The sequence below is a fragment of the Bos grunniens genome, chromosome 7 (assembly GCF_055505025.1).
Source record: "Bos grunniens cultivar Pamir isolate PY7600 chromosome 7, Bosgru_T2T1.0, whole genome shotgun sequence".
In the NCBI taxonomy this organism is placed as follows: Eukaryota; Metazoa; Chordata; class Mammalia; order Artiodactyla; family Bovidae; genus Bos; species Bos grunniens.
Window position 1 is genome coordinate 28,068,555 of NC_141171.1, and position 20,237 is coordinate 28,088,791.

At 37.4% G+C, this 20,237-nt stretch overlaps 1 long non-coding RNA gene across 1 annotated transcript in view; it reads left to right on the forward strand.

The window, feature by feature from the left end:
• Positions 1 to 19,513, forward strand: part of LOC147368966 (uncharacterized) — a 224,740-nt gene extending 205,227 nt beyond the window's left edge. Inside the window, exon 3 of the long non-coding RNA XR_015167009.1 lies at positions 14,822 to 19,513. This is a non-coding gene — a long non-coding RNA (uncharacterized LOC147368966). The remainder of the gene's footprint in view (positions 1 to 14,821) is intronic.
• The last annotated feature ends 724 nt before the right edge of the window (positions 19,514 to 20,237 follow it).

Here is a 20,237-nt window from a genome sequence, read left to right on the forward strand (position 1 = left end):
AAGAACACTGGAGTGGGTTGCCATTTCCTTCTCCAATGCATGAAAGTGAAAAGTGAAAGTGAAGTCACTCAGTTGTGTCCGACTCTTTGAGACCCCAAGGACTGCAGCCTACCAGGCTCCTCCATCCATGGGATTTTCCAGGCAAGAGTACTAGAGTGGGTTGCCATTGCCTTCTCCACATGGACTATACGGTTCATGGAATTCTCCAGGACAGCATAATGGAGTGGGTAGCCTTTCCCTTCTACAGGGGATCTTCCCAAACCAGGGATCAAACCCAGGTTTCCCGCATTGCAGGTGGATTCTTTACCAGCTGAACCAAAAGGGAAGCCCAAAGTAATATGTACAAAAGAGCTATCCAAAAGTAGACTGATAAAAGTTATTTCTTATCATATGGTGGGTAGCTTTACAGATTAAATAACCAAGTTTCTTCAATAGATACACGTAAGAAAAAAAGCAACAGATTGAGGATAAAACTATACATTAAAAAGCTTATGTAAACTAAAAAGGAGAAATGGGAAGAATTAAACTTTAGTGTTTAGGTTGCTCAGTGGTATGCAGATGACACCACCCTTATGGCGGAAAGTGAAGAGGAACTCAAAAGCCTCTTGATGAAAGTGAAAGTGGAGAGTGAAAAAGTTGGCTTAAAGCTCAACATTCAGAAAACGAAGATCATGGCATCCGGTCCCACCACTTCATGGGAAATAGATGGGGAAACAGTGGAAACAGTGTCAGACTTTATTTTTCTGGGCTCCAAAATCACTACAGATGGTGACTGCAGCCATGAAATTAAAAGACGCTTATTCCTTGGAAGGAAAGTTATGACCAACCTAGATAGTATATTCAAAAGCAGAGACATTACTTTGCCAACAAAGGTTCGTCTAGTCAAGGCTATGGTTTTTCCTGTGGTCATGTATGGATGTGAGAGTTGGACTGTGAAGAAGGCTGAGTGCTGAAGAATTGATGCTTTTAAACTGTGGTGTTGGAGAAGACTCTTGCGAGTCCCTTGGACTGCAAGGAGATCCAACCAGTCCATTCTGAAGGAGATCAGCCCTGGAATTTCTTTGGAAGGAATGATGCTAAAGCTGAAACTCCAGTACTTTGGCCACCTCATGCAAAGAGTTGACTCATTGGAAAAGCCTCTGATGCTGGGAGGGATTGGGGGCAGGAGGAGAAGGGGATGACAGAGGATGAGATGGCTGGATGGCATCACTGACTCGATGGATGTAAGACTGAGTAAACTCCGGGAGTTGGTGATGGACAGGGAGGCCTGGCGTGCTGCGATTCATGGGGTAGCAAAGAGTGGGACACGACTGAGCGACTGATCTGATCTGTGGTAAAGAATCTGCCTGGCAATGCAAGAGACACAGTTTTGACTCTTGGGTCAGAAAGAGTCCCTGGAGAAGGAAATGGCAACCCACTCTAGTATTCTTGCCTTGGAAATCCCATGGACAGAGGAGCCTTGTGGGCCTCAGTTCATGGGATTGCAGAAGAGTTGGACATGACTTAGTGACTAAACAACAACAAACAACAGCAATTTGGGATACACACTTGGATGATACAATTATAAAGAAAAGCAAGGACATGATTACTATTCCTTTTGGAAAATGGTTTTGCTTTAGTGGAGAGAGAAATGTTTATGACTGGGTCATAGACATGGCAGTTCTTCTGAGATGACTGGAAACACGCTTTTATTCCTGATAAAGCTGAGTCCGTTTCAGCTTTTAAGTTCAGCCTGGCATCTTCTCAGGGAGATCCACCATGACCATCCTATTTAAATAGATATTTGTTGTTAATTTCTACCTCAGCCCTTTGTTTCCTTCATAACACCTGTTATACTGACAGTTCTTCCCCCGCCCCACCCACATTTCTGCTTATCTCTTTTTTTTTTTTTTGTTACTCATTCTCTAGAATGTATGCTTCATGATGACAAAGATTTTTACTGTCTGTCACAGAAATGGATATATGTTTGAAACTTGGCAATTATTGCTTGAATGAGGGATTGACATTCAAAACACTGTGATTCTAAAATCTTTGCTTTTAACCAGTATTTGCTACTGTTATCTTCAGCCTTGTCTATTTTCACTTCTTGTCCCACTCCCTGGACTCATAATTCTCACATGTATACTTTTCTATCTTTATTGATCTATTTGGTTTTCTTTTTCTTGTATCCTCATATCATATCCTTCTTTCATCTGGCAAGCTCTAATCATTGTTCAACATTCAGCTCAGGCAGAATTTTATCCAGGAAACCTTTCTTGATGTTTCTTCTTCATCTGTGCTAGATTAGGTACTGCCTATCTTTCAAGGTATCAGAGTATCTTGGGCATAATTTCTATTACTGCATTTGTCACAATTTTATGTGTTTACCTCTCTCATTATTCACTGAGTAAATGTTTATTGAATGTATGTATGGATAACTATTGCTCAGGATCAACCTATTAATGAAAGAGTTTTATGAAATTATTGTAATGCTTAAAAACCTTTCAGAGATAAAGACTCTTCATAAAAATATTTAACTATAGATCAAGTTTATAAAACAGGACTACTGTCATTTCTCTGAGCTAAAATGGGCTGAGTTATTTATGATTAGAGTCATTAGCCATTTTAATTCCATGATAATACAGTTGCAGACTACAGTCTCTGCATCAAAGAATAAATGAAACTATGAAAAATAATTAATCTTCAATTAATTTCTAATCATGACTGATGGATAGCATCAGTTAAGATACTTTTTGGCTGCAATATAAAATTGCATCTCAAAATGACTTCAAATTGGATATTTGTCTTAAACCCAAAGATAAGGTAGTCTCCAGACTTATCTAAAGACAATTTCACAGAATAATGGAGTTATTTCATCTCTCAGCACTGTGTTCTTTCCAAGTCAGCTGGGCTAAATTCCCCCAGGGTTTCAAGATAACTCTAGAAGTTCCTGAATCTCTAGATAAAATTCAGAGAAGAAAGAATAACATTACATTCTTTCTTCTGAGTCTTCTTTTTAAAAAGAAAGATTCTTTTTGCAAAATCCCCTAAGAGGTTTCTCCTTATATATGGTTGACCAGGACTAAGTGACTTGCCTATTCTCAACTACTCACTGACAAGGGTAATAGAATACCAACATTTGGACTACACTAATCTTTAGGGATGAAAAGAATTACAGGAACTGAACATTGTGCTCAGTATATACCTAAAAACCATGTTGTGTTGAAAGAAATAGGAAACAGTAAGTAAAATAAAAATGCATTTGCTGGATATTTTGCATGTTGTAAAATCCATAAAAGTCAAAGTTGAGTAGAGAAGTGTGACTGTTGCCCACAGCATTGCATATCTTCCATTTCACAAACATTAAACATACCTTCAGATAAAGGTAAAGATAAAAATAGGGAAAGCATATGAGTATGTATCTAGCTCCCTGGTCCTATGTCATTGTATATTCTCAAAATGTAATTAGCTCACTTTCCTACTAATTAGTTTTCATTTATTTTCTCTATTAACCTCAATTCTAGAGTATTTGTATAGCCAAGATGAGAAATAAACAAAATCCCTCTATGCTTATAAGGTTTTTCATTTAAGACTGTGAGTGAAAGATACATTATGAATAGTATTGATTTTTTTTTTTTAATCTCAGTCAAGTGACATGAAAGCTTAACCTGGATGCATCTTCTTCTCACATTTGTCATAAATCTCTGACATGTCAATATTCTATATTTGAATGCTTTGTGCACATTAGCAGTATTGTAAAATCATATTGTATTGTGACAAGGCACTAAATTTATTTCAGGAAAGGTCCATTTTAGCTCTCTATGCACTATGAATAATAAAGCAGGTATTGATTCTAATGACAGATTATTACAACATTAATAATTTAGTTGAAGCAAGACCTTTTTTTCACTTGAAATTGGAGAGAGAGTTGCTAAAAAGTAAAGGCAGCATCCCAGTTAGTTTCCCTTGTATTACAATGATGTTGTTTATCATAATTATATGGTGTCAGTACATGTATATATATGTATATATATATGTCATATTGAGTTCAGAAATACAGGGATACTGTCTGTACTTTAGTCAGGGCTATTTAGATCTTTAATTCTCATTAATTATAATAAGAGCAACACTTTTAAATTGTCTCTCTATGCTCAGATAAAAACGATTATGTATTCCTTCTCACCCCTGGCAAGACCATCTATCAAAAATGATAACAATGATATCACAGTAAAAACAAAATCGGGATGCTTGTCTAAAGAATTAGATTTATATAAATGGAATGAAAATATAGTTTAAGACAGCTGCTTTTTAACTGAATTTATTTGAAGTCCTAAGTAGCTGTGAAATCTCTGCCCTCTGCTCCCCTCCTCTACTCTAGACTGGCTAGTTTTCCTGCTCCCCATTGAACACATCCAGTAAGGAGCTTCCAGACCTTTCTACTTGTTTTCCCTCTTTCAGCTGGCCCTTTCTGAATCTTTCTGTCTCCTTGTCTCATTTAGACTTTACTCCATTGTCACCTTCTCCAAATGTCTTCCTTAACCACCCTGCTAAGAGAGAGGAGAAACTAAGTTCTCCCAACCCACACTCTGTCCTCTTGTCTACTTTAATTTTGTTTTACTTTTTACTACCTAAAATATTTTATCAATGAAATTGTTAGCTTTTTTCACATAATATGAGGAACGCATAAACTCCAGAGTATCAGGGACATTATCCCTATCATATTTTTTAAATAGCTCCAGCACCTGGCAGAGCAGGTGCTCTGTATCCCTGAATAAATGAATGCACAGTAGCTGCACAGCTTTGGAGAACAGAGTACAGACTGGTCTTCTCGTTCACTGTTGGAAGGAGTATAAACTGGTGCAACCTAACTAGGTAGTAAATGGTTCATATGTGCCCCGAAATTCCCTCAGCAGTGTGGAAATTTTTAATTTTTGTAAAAATAACTAATGCCCATAAACTTTTGATTCTGCAATTCTACATCTAGGACTGAACTTATTTCTACATGTGGATTTGACATAGTTACTTGGACTTATTGCAGTAACTGTTTATAAGAAGAACACACTGAAAACAATTTAAATGCCTGTCAGCAAAAGACGGCTAAATAGTGGTGCACTCCCAGAGGGGATATTATGCAGATATTAATATTAAAAATGATGTGTGTCTATGTGTGTCTGTGTGCATATATGTTCATGCTAGAAGCATAATCCCCTAGATATATTTTTTAGTAAAAAGATAAAAATATAAAAAGCTGCTTATTATTTTTTAACTTGCAAAAATACACATGCCCATGTTTATGTATGTACATATATATATTTATAAACATAAAACAGCTCATGAGATAGTTGACTGTAGTGAGAAAGGCCGAGTACCTGGGAAAGTGTGGGAAAGAGAATTAACTCTCACCGTAAGCCCTTTTGTGCTATACCTTTTTTTTTTTCTTATTGATATTACTTATTTGATGAATTCTAAAAATGATGATAATAAAAGAAATCACTTTGCCTTCTCTCTTACATATGTTAAATGATTTTTCTTTATGTTTTTGTTGTATATGCACAAGCGCAATTTTGACATTTTGTATTTTTCATATAAATTTTCCCTATTATTAAAGTAGAGCAGCAGCATTTTATCTGATTCATTAGAGCTATTTGGGGGGGAGGATATTTACCATAAGTTATAAGTTTTCACAAAGAAGAAATGTTGAAAAAAATCCATGTACCTTAACATAATATAATGCATTTTCCTTTCTATACAATAAAAGCATGTAGAAATAGCATAAAATGGTTTTACACTTATTGCATTGATGGTAATGGAAACGGATGCTTTTTAAACCATGAAACTGTCTTTACAGTGCTTTGAAATAGCCAATTAACTTACACTCCATTTTGATTTAAGTGATTTGATAAAACACAGAATCACTCCATCAATCCTTAGTCAGCAACCCTTGCTCCCTAAAGGTTAATGCTTCATCCTACTTCATTGAATTGAGTGTTTCATCTGTTTATATATTAAAGCAAACACATACTTTAACTAGCATTTTATTTAGTGCTCATTTGTATAAAATGCAATGAGAACAAGGTTGTTATGAAAATAAAATGATGTAATAAGTAAGTTTCATTATAGGATTATTCTGCCCTTTCTCCCTAAAATGATGACAGTATCCTATGAAAGGAAATTGCAGATATAAAATATAGCCTTCTGTTTCCATTACGTTATTCCTAATGTTTAGCAAGATTTAATATGCAATATTTTTAAGCTCTCAGCCCAAGCTTTCACGAGCATTATTTTTTTTCTCTTGACTATTGTAAGGGAATCCTTATGTGGCAACAAAATCTATTCCTTATTTTTTAATGTTATTTCAGTATAGACTAGAATTTCCCCCTTTAGTATGTTTGTCAGGATTAATGTTTCAATGAGTAGAAGTAATAGTCGAAGAGAGAGTTTATGCTCATGAATTCCATCTCTAAAGCCTGTCCTGCTCAGCCGCTGCTGTTTACCTGGTGACTGGAAAAGTGCCCAAGGGCATAGGAGCCAGGCAGGGATGCTTTCACCATGACAGTTTGCTCAACACAGCTACTGTCATCTCATTAGCAGGCATAAGCATTTTTGCCACATGCTGATTAATACAGCCGTACCTGGCTCTATGTCATCCTACGGATTAGAGTTGGACTTATTTTAAATTCCTCCAGGCTGCTAGCCATTTAATTCTTGACATAATTTGATGACAAAGTCTTCTCAAGAGGTCACCTGGTTCAGATTCCTGCTTCTAGACATATCAATAGTTAACAGTCAAAGAGGAGTGAATTTTTATTACATTTGGAAATAGTTGATGGGGAGTGGTGATTCCACAGTTTGTAGCTAGCTTCAGTATTTAATTGATCTTTGTAATGGAGTGAGGTGATTGTTGAAGGATATTGTTGTTGTTCAGTTGCTCAGTCGTGCCCGACTCTTTGAGACCCCTTGGAGTGCAGCACGCCAGGCTTCCCTGTCCTTCACCATCTCCCGGAGCTTGCTCAAACTCACGTCCATTGACTTGGTGATGTCATCCAACCATCTCATCCTCTGTCGTCCCCTTTTCCTCCTACCTCAATCTTTTCCACCATCAGGATCTTTCCCAATGAATCAATTTTTGCATCAGGCGGCCAAAGTGTTGGAGCTTCAGCTTCAGTGTCAGTCCTTCCAATGAAGATTCAGGATTGATTTCCTTTAGGATTGACTAGTTTGATTTCTTTGCAGTCCAAGGGACTCTCAAGAGTCTTCTCCAACACCACAGTTCAAAAGCAGCAATTCTTTGGCACTCAGCCTTCTTTATGGTCCATCTCTCACATCCATACATGACTACTAAAAAAACCATAGCTTTGACTATATGGACCTTTGTTGGCAAAGTAATGTCTCTGCTTTTTAATACGCTGTCTAGTTTGGTCATAGCTTTTCTTCTAAGAAGTAAGTGTCTTTTAATTTCATGGCTGCAGTCACCATCTGCAGTGATTTTGGAACCCAAGAAAATCAAGTCTATCACTGTTTCCAGTTTCCCCATTTATTTGCCAATGAAGTGATGGGACCGGATGCAATGATCTTACTTTTTAGAATGTTGAGTTTTAAGCCAACTTTTTCACTCTCCTCTTCACCTATAGTTTTTCTTTGTTTTGTCCCATGAGAGTGGTGTCATCTGCGTATCTGAGGCTATTTATATTTCTCCTGACAATCATGATTCCAACTTGTACTTCATCCAGCCTGGCATTTCCCATGATGTACTCTACATATAAGTTAAATAAGCAGAGTGACAATATACAGCCTTGACGTACTCTTTTCCCAATTTGGAACAAGTCCATTGTTTCATGTACAGTTCTAACTGTTGAAGGGAAATATATATATATATGACTTGCTAGTTTGTCTATTCCATTTTTACATACAACCACAGACAGCCTTAGAAGACCTCTCAGTACCAACAAAAGTAATTTGAGTGGTCCGTTTATTGTATAAATATAAGGCACCAATTTCCCAGTTTAAGTCCTCCAGTCTGTGGAACTTTGTTATGCCAGCCATGGTAAATGAACAGTTTGCTATCAGTCTGGAGTCAGTATGACTAGCTGGACTTGACACAGGTGTTTAAAGACACGTCATGTAGCTGATGCTGGAGGGCTTCTTGGACTCAGTTATGCCAGCACAGTGAGTGTCTTTGGAAGAACTCATTGTACTTAAGAGTGAAGATAGGGTCTACATTGGCCTTAGGTAGCTATAACTGAGCATGGTATTGGGGAGAGGAATCTCTCTCTCTCTCTTACCCTATCAAAAGAAATTATTTCCAGACCAGCAATAGAGGTATAGCTCTGCCTGAGGGATGGCATCAGATGGGTAAGACCCATTGCTTTGAAATGGGAACCAAGTTGAAGCCAACAGCACATTCTTCAGTCTTCCTCCACCTGAAGGACTAACGGTCATTGAATATTTACTTCCCATCAATACTGATTTAAGCACCGTATGTACATTTCATGTTCATAGAGTAAAATAGGAAATGAAAACTTTTCATGTGACAGAATTAGACACAGATAACACACTCAAATTGGAATAATTTAATAATAACTCAAATTATTTCTTCTTGTTGTTTTCATTTCATCTCTCTTTTTTCTTTTTATTTTAAATACAAAATAGTTACAAAGATGAGAAAGGAGTGTTGGGGCATTACCAAGGAAAAGGCAGTAGCCTGGGACTGAAATAACTGAGGAAAAGCTATTACAAAACAAAGGAAAAGGCAGAGAAGGTGTCTTGAAAATGACTTCATGATTTCAGTAGAGACAGTCAGCTAAGACAGTACCCACTTTAGGAAGGGGATGCAGAAGGAGAAAAAAGACTCTACTGTCTTCCTACAACCTGCAGTCCTCCTGAGGTCCTCCACTGGCTGAACCCAATGGCAAGTCTGAGCACATATTTTGCAAAAAGGTCGGTTTCTCAGGGAGAAGAGAAAAAGGAGAAGGGTAAAGGGAGGAATTAGAGGGGCAAAGAGAAAAGATATTTGCCCAGTGTCACACAGCTACAGAGAAAAAGAGGTAGAACTTGAACCCTGCGGTGAGGCTGTGAAGCCCATGTTCTGATTTTGCTGTCAGTTCTTTATTTTTTTTTAAATTTTTTTTTATTTTTAAACTTTACTATATTGTATTAGTTTTGCCAAATATCGAAATGAATCTGCCACAGGTATACCCGCGTTCCCCATCCTGATCCCTCCTCCCTCCTCCCTCCCCTTCCCTCCCTCTGGGTCGTCCCAGTGCACAAATCCCTTGCATTCCTATACACTAATAATGAGAAAACTGAAAGAGAAATTAAGGAAACAATTCCATTCACCATCGCAACAGAAAGAATAAAATACTTAGGAATATATCTACCTAAAGAAACTAAAGACCTATATATAGAAAACTATAAAACACTGGTGAAAGAAATCAAAGAGGACACTAATAGATGGAGAAATATACCATGTTCATGGATTGGAAGAATCAATATAGTGAAAATGAGTATACTACCCAAAGCAATTTATAGATTCAATGCAATCCCTATCAAGCTACCAACAGTATTCTTCACAGAGCTAGAACAAATAATTTCACAATTTGTATGGAAATACAAAAAACCTCAAATAGCCAAAGCTATCTTGAGAAAGAAGAATGGAACTGGAGGAATCAACCTACCTGACTTCAGGCTCTGTTACAAAGCCACAGTTATCAAGACAGTATGGTACTGGCACAAAGACAGAAATATTGATCAATGGAACAAAATAGAAATCCCAGAGATAAATCCACGTACCTATGGACACCTAATCTTTGACAAAGGAGGCAAGAATATACAATGGATTAAAGACAATCTCTTTAACAAGTGGTCCTGGGAAAACTGGTCAACCACTTGTAAAAGAATGAAACTAGAACACTTTCTAACACCTTACACAAAATAAACTCAAAATGGATTAAAGATCTAAACATAAGACCAGAAACTATAAAACTCCTAGAGGAGAACATAGGCAAAACACTCTCCGACATACATCACAGCAGGATCCTCTATGACCCACCTCCCAGAATATTGGAAATAAAAGCAAAAATAAACAAATGGGACCTAATTAAACTTAAAAGCTTCTGCACAACAAAGGAAACTATTAGCAAGGTGAAAAGGCAGCCTTCAGAATGGGAGAAAATAATAGCAAATGAAGCAACGGACAAACAACTAATCTCAAAAATATACAAGCAACTCCTACAGCTCAAGTCCAGAAAAATAAATGACCCAATCAAAAAAATGGGCCAAAGAACTAAATAGACATTTCTCCAAAGAAGACATACAGATGGCTAACAAACACATGAAAAGATGCTCAACATCACTCATTATCAGAGAAATGCAAATCAAAACCACTATGAGGTACCATTTCACGCCAGTCAGAATGGCTGCGATCCAAAAGTCTGCTGTCAGTTCTTTAGAACCAAGAGTGGTCATCATCCTGCAGACTATGACACAATGAGCTCTTGGGGTCTGCATGGTACCCTGATTTTCAGGCTTTTGACTGGAACTCCAGCTGTAATCAGGTCTTCCTTGTACTATAAATGCTCTGTTTGGAACTCTGTGTTGTAGAATAGGATACTCCAGAAGAGAAAATCACATTTCATGGTAGGTTTGATGTGCGTAATTCTAGTTATATGAAATTTAATAATAAGCAAAGTGATCTAATGACTTTGGGGGGACTGTCTGGCAAAAGTCATGAGGGAAACCTCTGTGAAGAGGGGTTTCCTTTGTCATTATCCAAGGTCTCAATTCCTGCTGTTCAAGTCAGGTGCTCTGAAGAGACTGGCACCTGCCACTTAATAAAGATTCTCTGACTGAAGTTACTCACTGAGCCATTGCATAGCTGACTTTCCCTGTAGAGCCAACTTCATCTCCTCTGAATATTTTCAGTATTTAATTGTTCTGGTTTCCTTCTCTGGACTCTCCAGGTTTTCCAAATCCTTTTAGACATGGATAAATTACATTGTGATATAATCTTTAGTCCTGAGATTTGGTCTCTAAATTAGTGTAAATTTTTACTTCCTATATTAAAATTTTAATTTATGTTAATGTTACCCAATATCATTAAATATAATATGTAACTTGCTTTTGTTTACTTCTCAATTGACTTCAAGTATCTGGGCCCCTTCTGCCACATTTGCCTATTAATTAATTTTACTTTGTGCATAATTATAATATTTATTTTTTACGATTGTTTAGTCTAAGGATTGTAAAGTAATATTGTTTGTACTTTAGTGAATTATAGTACTCAATTACTTTCTTATCAGGAACTTATGACTGAAGACTGTGCTAGGTGCTAAAAAACAACTAAATAGGAATAGCAGCTGTGAATATATGTAATTAATTTGATCACTAAAATGATAAAAACAGTAATCATGTTCAAGTAAACTATTCATTATTTTCTCTCCCATATATATTGCATCATTCTAAGAGAGAGGTAGGGTTCTGGTCTTCTTAGCTTTATTTTCATATCTATGAAGGAAAGGACTTTAATGAAAGAAAGGCCAGTTTTACCTACTAATGACCTAAAGAGACTGTGTGGTAGAGGAGAATGGATTAAGATGGATTCATTTTCAAATCCTTGAGCAACAACCTTCTGTAACTTTAGGCAAGATCCCCAGCTTTTCTGAAACTGTTCATTCAGTGCATGCCCGCTAAGCTGCTTTAGTCATGTCCAACTCTTTGTGATCCTATGGACTACAGCCTCCAGGTTCCTCTGTCCATGGGATTTTCCAGGCAAGAATACTGGAGTGGATTGCCGTTTCCTCCTCCAGGGGATCTTCCTGACCCAGGGATTGAACCCATGTCTCTTATGTCTCCTGCATTGGCAGGCAGGTTCTTTACCACGAGCACCACCTGGGAAGCCCGTTTATTCAGTAGTCAGATATAAATAGATGACCGTAGTGAGAACTGAGAAAATATATGTGTATCAGGTGCTTGCATGTGTTGTCCCCTCAAATGGGCACTTGTTACCTAGAGATCCTATCTCTTTGAAGAAGCATGTTAGTGTTATATAGCTTAAATCATTAATGATTCTAAATTAAAAGTTAGATTCTGAACTCTTAAGTCAAAAATGCTATTTTATGAGCTTTCTATACCATGGGTTACTATTCTCTCAGAACCATTTGCAGCTTTCTTCCACCTAAGCTAAAGAAAGAAGGAATGGTACATATCTATCATCAGATAATATAAAATAGTGGCTCAAAATTTTCCATACTGGGAACTAAAGAATGCAAGAGAGATTTCTTACTCAGACACTCACATATCAATAGTTTTCTTAAGGAGACCAATATGCATTGCCAAATGTGATTTTAGGAAAGAAGAAAAGAAGGCTTATTTGAAGATAATTCTGCTTAACTCTGTGAGGTACACCTGAGGTAATTAAACCTATATTTATAAGATAGAGAATATGCAATCAGTATATTCTATATTTTATTCCTCTTGTTAAAAGGGAAAATAAAATTCAAAGAATGTTTTTATTCCATACACATTGAACAACTACAGTATATTAGACAATATGATGACTTGATAAACAATATTAAAAAAATCCAATTCAAGCAGTGCTCTTATGAAATTGATGTGATTAGCCTAAGCTATGTGACATAAGACACAAGTATCAGTCAGGGCTCTTAACAGCAAGCAATAGAATCCAACTTTTAAATAGAAAAGAAGTCCTCTAAAAGGATATTGTGGAATTCAAAGAAATCTTGATGGGACTGAAGAACTAGAATGAATGTTAAATAGCTGGATATAGTGCCCTGGACACCACAGAAATCCTTGCTGTATAAACCACTTCTTTGAAACAGGACTGGATGCTTCACTTAATACCTCGTTATAGGGCTCAAGAACCCCTCACTGTGACACTGCAGCAGGTTCCACTACCTGAGAGAAGTTGCTCTCGCTTCCAGGTCTAAGTGTGTGCCTCTCATTCCTGGATCCTGGGGCATGTGCCACAACTGCACAGGAGGTTGAGAAGGTGGATTTCTAAAATTCTGTATTCAATATGGGTAGTAGTTACTGCCAATTTCATAAGAAAAGGAATTCCTCAAACATTGAAATGAATGAAGTGAAGTGAAAGTTGCTCAGTCATGTCTGACTCTTTGCGACCCCATGGACTATACAGTCCGTGGAATTCTCCAGGCCAGAATACTGGAGTGGGTAGCTATTCCCTTCTCCAGGGGATCTTCCCAACCCAGGGATTGAACCCAGGTCTTCTGCATTGCAGGCAGATTCTTTACCAGCTGAGCCACCAGGGAAAATGAAGAATACTGGAGTGGGGAGCCTATCCCTTCTCCAGTGGATCTTCCCAACCCAGGAATCGAACTGGTGTCTCCTGCATTGCAGGCAGATCCTTTACCAGGTGAGCTATCAGGGAAGTCCAATATTGAAATGAATAGGTGAGTTCATAATCCAGATATGTATCTAAATAATAGTCTAAAATAATGACAAATATCCTGCAAATTATATAAATAATGCACAGGAAAATGTGAAAGTTCTGAGAGTGGCACCTGGGGGCCACACTGAAGTGATTCCTATAAATTTAAGGTTTTAGCTTAAAGTTAATCCAAGAGGCTTTTGTGACCACTCTCCCTAGAAAGTATCTATCCTTGTTCTTTATACCAGCACCCTGCTTATTTTCTCCATACCATAGATTACAATCTAGGATCTGGTTTTATGAGTTTATGTATTTTCACATGTCTTCTACTTAGAAGACTTAATCCATGTGTGCAATGACTTGCTTGCCTTGAATTCCTAGCACTATTTCTCCCATATATCAATTTTCCTAGTGGAATTGCAACTCTAAATCCCCACAGAACACAGGAGATAAAAGATGAGCAAAGTCACCATAAAATGAAGGGTCTCCTAACCTAATAAAGGCTGGTGATGATAGCAAACCAAAGAAAGAAAGTATGAATTAAAAGTATTCTAGGAAGCATAGAAAAAAGATGTTCTTTAGCAATTAGGATGCTTTTAATAGTAAGAAACAGGAATCTGAAATTGAAATATCAGTTTCTTAGGGAACCTAGGAAGGCCCATGTGTGGATTGACTTCAGACTGGATTATTGAATCTATCACTGAAGAGGGAGATGGCAGGACTACCATCCTGCTGTGGGGCAGGGCCCAGACCCCTGGATAAGATTAGGAAAGAGAAAAGGAAAAATAAATGCAAGGCGTAAAGCCAAACAGTGCTTCCTATATTGACGGCTTGGGTAAAGGCAAAGATAATGTACTCCAAAGTCTTCACTTGATTTGTCCCACCAGCAAACATATCATTTGAGTACATGCAGTGAGTGTGAATCCTGTTTCTTATTTCATTTGCTATGTGTTCATGCTCACTGTACAATTCAGTGATTGTGATTAGGCCTTCCAAATGGTGTGAATCCTCAAAGAGAATGTGCTGGCCAGAGAACAAAAGTGTGTGATACCATCAGCAGTTTTAGTTATTAGTGTAATTCGTGATTTATCATTTTGGCTTTATACATCAGTCTCTTGTATTGCTTCTTTAAAATGTGGGTCAGCATCTCTGGGTGTGAATACATAAAGATTCTGAAAGATGCGGTTTCTGAGCCTAAAAGAAGAGCTGTATTAGTTTGCTAGGGTTGCCACAACAAAATACTACAGACTGGATGATTTTAAAAGTAGGAGTTTATGGTCTTATGGTTTTAGATGCTAAACTTTTAAAACAAAATGTTGGCCAGGTTGGTTCCTTCCAAGGGATGTATAAGAAGAATCTGTCCCAGGCCTCTCTCCTTGGCCTGTAAATAACTGCCTTCTTGTATTTTTTTCATATCATTTCTGTCTCTGTGTCCAGATTCCTCCTTTTTATGAAGACGCCAGTCAGAATGAAGTTGGACGCACCCTAATGACCTCAACTTAACTAAACTTCATCTGCAAAGACCGATTTTCAAATAAGGTTAGTTCTGAGCAGCTGGAAGTTAGAACTTTAAAATATGAATGGGGGTGGGCACAGCTCAACCCATAATAAAGACTAAGTCCTAGATGTGGGCAGTGCCTTTCAGGGGGGCTTTTTCCAGGAAGATAGCTCCATTCAACTCCCCATAAGTTCCAGAAAATAAGAAAAGAGTTTCTGAGAGCATCCAAGAGAACAAGCAGTTACTTGTAGGGAGAATGAAGCCTTTGGGAAGGAGGTAATTCCTGTGTGTGGCCTGGAAGATTGGTCAGATTTAGCTACCTAAAAATGATGGTTGCATTTAGGAAATGACTGTTAGAAGAGCGAAGTGGAGCACAGGAAGCAGGGAGCTGTCACAGAGCTGTGTTGTGCTGCAATACATTCTGGTTGAGAGGGGCTGTCATGGCATGGAAAGAAAAGAAGGCTTTGAGAGAGCCTCTGTCATGGAGATGCAGAGTGGCTGGCTGGGTATGATTAAAGAATGAAATGCGAAACATGGCGAGGCATTTGGGAAGAGACGCTTTCCTGTCAGAGTTCCCCTTCACCTCCTACCTGCAAGCATGCATAACGTTATGAAGTGCTTCATCACTCTTTTAGGGACACTGTGGAGATATTTGTTATTAACACGGGTAATTATATGAGCAGAGGAGATAAAGTAGGACGTTCTCTCTAGTGATCAGAATATATGTACATAAGAAAAGAAAACATACTTATGTCTGAAATATTTAAGCTAGAGAGCTATGTCACTAGGAGTTAAATGTGTGGGAGTTTGAAACAAAATTGGAGACTGAGATGGTACCCAAAGAAAATCTGTAGTGCACGTAAGAATTATCTGTTAAGACATGGAAATCAAAGAAAGGAGAAGACAGGTAGGAGAGGGCTTGGTAGATATGTATGGAATAAGACCTCCAACCTTGGTAGAAAGTCTGACATCTGGTTCCAATAGGATAAAATTTTGATGATCTTTTGATCTTACTCCTTCCCAAAACCTCCTAATTAACTAAATACGTGCTTTGTGTGGTCATCTTTGAACTATGAGTCCGAAGTTTCTCGGACATGCCCTCCCTACCCACCTTCAGCAAAAGATTCCTTCCTTGATAAGCATCAAGTAAGTCCCAGAGAATCAGAAAATATAATTTTGCCTCTTGAATATCCTTGCTATTTTCTTATCTGGGTCTGAGGGATGGAAAGAGGCTAGAGAAGTAATGATAGTTCATAGAGATCTACCGTACAGAGTCTTTAGTTACTCTTTGTTTAATCCATATCTTACCTTTAGGGTAAAAATAAACTGGTAAGAAATGTTAAGAACTTTGATTAGTGAATTGAAGTTTAGGCTCTAAGCTTGTGTCCCTGGAAGAATAACTTCAAAGCTACCAAGAAAAATGTGGATACTTGCTCTTGTATGGAAAGAAGAGTTGAAGAGATGCTGTGGTAGAGATAAAGGACAATTGAATCCAGTGTATGAGAACTGGATTGTATCATGTCGCCACTTACTGTGGCAATTTGGAGATAGCAACTCACCTTTTGCATCAGTTTATGCACCTGTAACATGAAAAGCAGGACTAGGTTGATGGTTTTTAAACTTTTTTTTTTTTTAAACAGGAAGCCAATGTATAAAATACAGTCCTACACAAATTCCAATATATGTTTAAATATACTATTCAGGTTAAGTGAAATAGGGAAATCAAGGACTTTTAGCTCCCTTAGCAGTCCCTCATTATTGGAACCCAGTTATATTATCTTTAATATGTTATCTAGTTCTATAATTACATCACAGTCCGAGTAAGACTTTCGAATCAGTAGTTCTCTTCGGTAAGCACTTTAAGAATTTTGGTGATGGTTGTGGTAGTGTTGGAAATTATTCATGATAGTGATGGAAATGATTGCAGAATGTTTTAAAAGGTAATTTATGAATACATGGAAATGTGTATTGTAGTACACATAATACAAGCAAATCTTGACTAGAACTCTTTGAAGACCTGAAGATCCAACAGCTCCGCTGACACACCTCCTCTCCTCCCTTGCTCCAAGAGAAGGGGGTGAGTGGCAGTCTTACTGCTTTCCTAGCCGGGTTTCCTCATGAGAAATTTCTGCTGAATAAAATGCATTCCTTTTGATCACTGTACACTTCTGGCCAATCTTCCTTATGATTAATACATTGTTTTATTCAATAAGTCACTGTCATTATTAAAGTTACTTTGGTGTATCTTTAGAGTGACTCATTATCTCCCCTCTAATCTATTCTGTGATAGTATATGGTATAGCTGTCAGAAGGCAGACTTACTTACTTCTTAAAATAACATTAATTTACTTCTTCAACTATTTTGTGGTAAAAGTACGTTGCATACACCATGCCAATTTTTACAACCTTGTGGCAAATATAGGTAAGTATCTTAATTATCCTTAAATATGAAGAAACGGTTCTAAGAAGCTCGTTCACTAGCCAGAGGCAGCAGGACTGGGAGAGTCGACTATATCATGTATCCTCTACGTTCTTGAGGGCCAGAGTGAGCGGGCCTAGAGAAGGGACAGAGCACTGAAGAAGACCCCTCAGTATGTCTCTGAACTGAGGTCCATGTTATTATTAAAATGTCAGGTGTATTCTATGTCAGTCCCTACCAAATTCACTATTTCTCTCTTCACAACCGAGAATATAGATCTTAGATGTATGAAGACAGCTAAACAAGATTGCATATTATTTTTTCTCCCGTTTAGCTTTTACAGGCTCTTTGCAGCTAGTCTTATGTACTATCATCTGCAGAGTTGTTGGTTTTTTGGTACATGTATCTCCAGGCTATTCCTCAAGGACCCAGCTTGCTTGAGCTTAGAGAACAAGAACAGGAAGACAATGACATTGGTTACAGAAAAGAAAAGAAAAAAAAAATCACCACACAAGGGCTTAATTTGCCCTGGAAAGCATGTTCTTATTGCCATCTAAATACATAATTTTTAACTAAAATCGTGGACACAGCACCTCTATGTAACTACTTCTCACGTTCTTGACTCAGCCATTTTCCAAAATCCTGTGAAATGCTTTCTTTCTTTTATATGTGTTTAATCGAATATAAAGTGGCACCTAAACACCCACATGTTATGTTCAGACAACAAATGACTTTGTCCATTTTCTTAAAGGAGATGTTTAAAATTCAACATGGAAGGAAACTTTTTAGCCTAGAGTTCCAGTCGCCTTTTGAAATTAAGATAAATGGCTTTAAAGAGACTATAAGTCTTCCGGCATGTCGATTTTTAGTGTACAAAGCACTGCCCTAATAAGGTTAATATAAATGAATTTGGAATAAATGGACTGAATAGCTTTGAAATACACAACTTGAAGTGTGATGGGAAAAGTGTTTGGTAAAATATGTTTTAGATTTCACAGAATCCCAAATATTTAGATTATAATGGTGAATATCCAACTTAGTTTCACACATACTCTTTCACTCTAAGTTGAAATTATTGATACATTTATAATAAGTGTGCCTTTTAGTGTTCTGAAAATAGGTTGTGATATTCTCTGTTATAGTCTATGACCAAGTCACATTTAAAGTTTAAAAAGAAAAGATTTAAATAAATAAAATGTATCTTAATTCCCTCAGCATGTATAATGTGAACCTCATTGTTCCAATGAGAACCCATACTATTTAGAGTGAGCCTGATGCTTGGGTTTGACAGGCAGCCAACTGGGGCACCGCAAGAAGCCATTTTGAAAATTCAAACCTTCAATGAGATCAAAGTGTGTACAGAAGTATTAAATTATACCCAGATAGAAAAATATGTGGCCTTAGTCTTTTATGTGGAAATTTAACATTGATACATGCTCTATGAGTTTTCTTCCATGCATACACACAAAATTCATGCGGCTGAAATGCTGAGAGATGGCTGGAAGAAAAAAGAATCTAAACTTGGATCACATGTCCTTTCTGGCCTCTAACTGTGGCATTCATCTGACATAATAGAGACTCAGAAACACAGTGCGCCTTCACTCTGCAGGGGTTACAAAGCTGTTCAGTGTAGGAAATCAGCACGTGAATATCTCCTCCCCTAGTAGAAAATGAAAAACACCTGACACTTGAGAACTCTTAGTACATGATTTGAATGCCATTAGGGGCTGCTCCTACACATTTCGTTTTACAGCTGTGGAGTGTGTAGCCCATGAATAGCACTTGCGTTATGTTTGCTTTAGAAACCTGTGTTGATCCCTCCAGGCGCTCGATTTGCAAGTACTCCCACGTGAGGCATAGAGCAGGGGGGAGCTGGAGCAAACAGATCTGTCTTACAGACAGACTGTTCTGAAAGGAAATATTTTTAGAGGCTGGAGAAATGGGTAAGGTGCCTCCCACTCTGGTTGTAATTTTGAAAGTCGATGACCAAGGAGATCTTTTATTGACATAACAAAAATGCTTTGTTCAATGTGCAGAGCTTAAGTTCTGTGCAACCATCTCCTTGTGGCTCCATTTTAATAAATTTTGACCCAGCTTCCTTGGATTTAGTTTGTGGGAGGAGGGTTATAACATGATTGTTTTTCTTTGGAAAAAGTTATCCTTTAGTGTTTTTTGAACTACTTCTCAAGTGAAAATTGGATCAGGGATGATCTTTTGATACATGATGTGGTGTATATTTCTCTTGAATTTCTTTTACGATGGGCTTATTTTAGCACTTCAGGATTGAAATGAAATCTTTTAATATCTTTTCTCCATATACAATTCAGTCTAGACCAAAGTGGTGTATTTTAGGAATATGTAAGCTGATGACTAAACTTGCTTTTGAATAAATGAGTGCATCATGAAAATGATAGCTTGATTTCAGCTGTAATTTTCTGTTCATACCACAAATTATACATCTTAGTTCTATTGATAAACTGCTTATTTTAGGATTTTTGTTTTGTTTTGTTTTTGCTTTTAGGTGGCTATCAGGATTGCACAGGTATCTCTGTAAAGGAACTGGGCTTGAAGTATGGTTGAATATGAGAAGAATATGTCAATTACTGAACAAAAGCTATATGATAGTGGTTTACATGATTGACTCACATTTAACACACAACCTCACAGATATTCCACAAGGTAGATATTATTATATCAATTTTTACAGATGTGGACATTTTCTCAAATTACAGAGCTAGTACATCACAGAGATAAAATTCAAAGTCAAGTTTTTCTAATTCCAAAGTTCACCTCTTAAACATGATCTTATTGCTTCTACAAATCACTATGAAAATGCCTTAGCATTCCCCTCCTTAAAATATTTTTTGAAGTCTTGACATGAACTCTTGCTTACTGAATAGTCATGCCATTTTCTTTGCCTTCCTAACATCAACCTA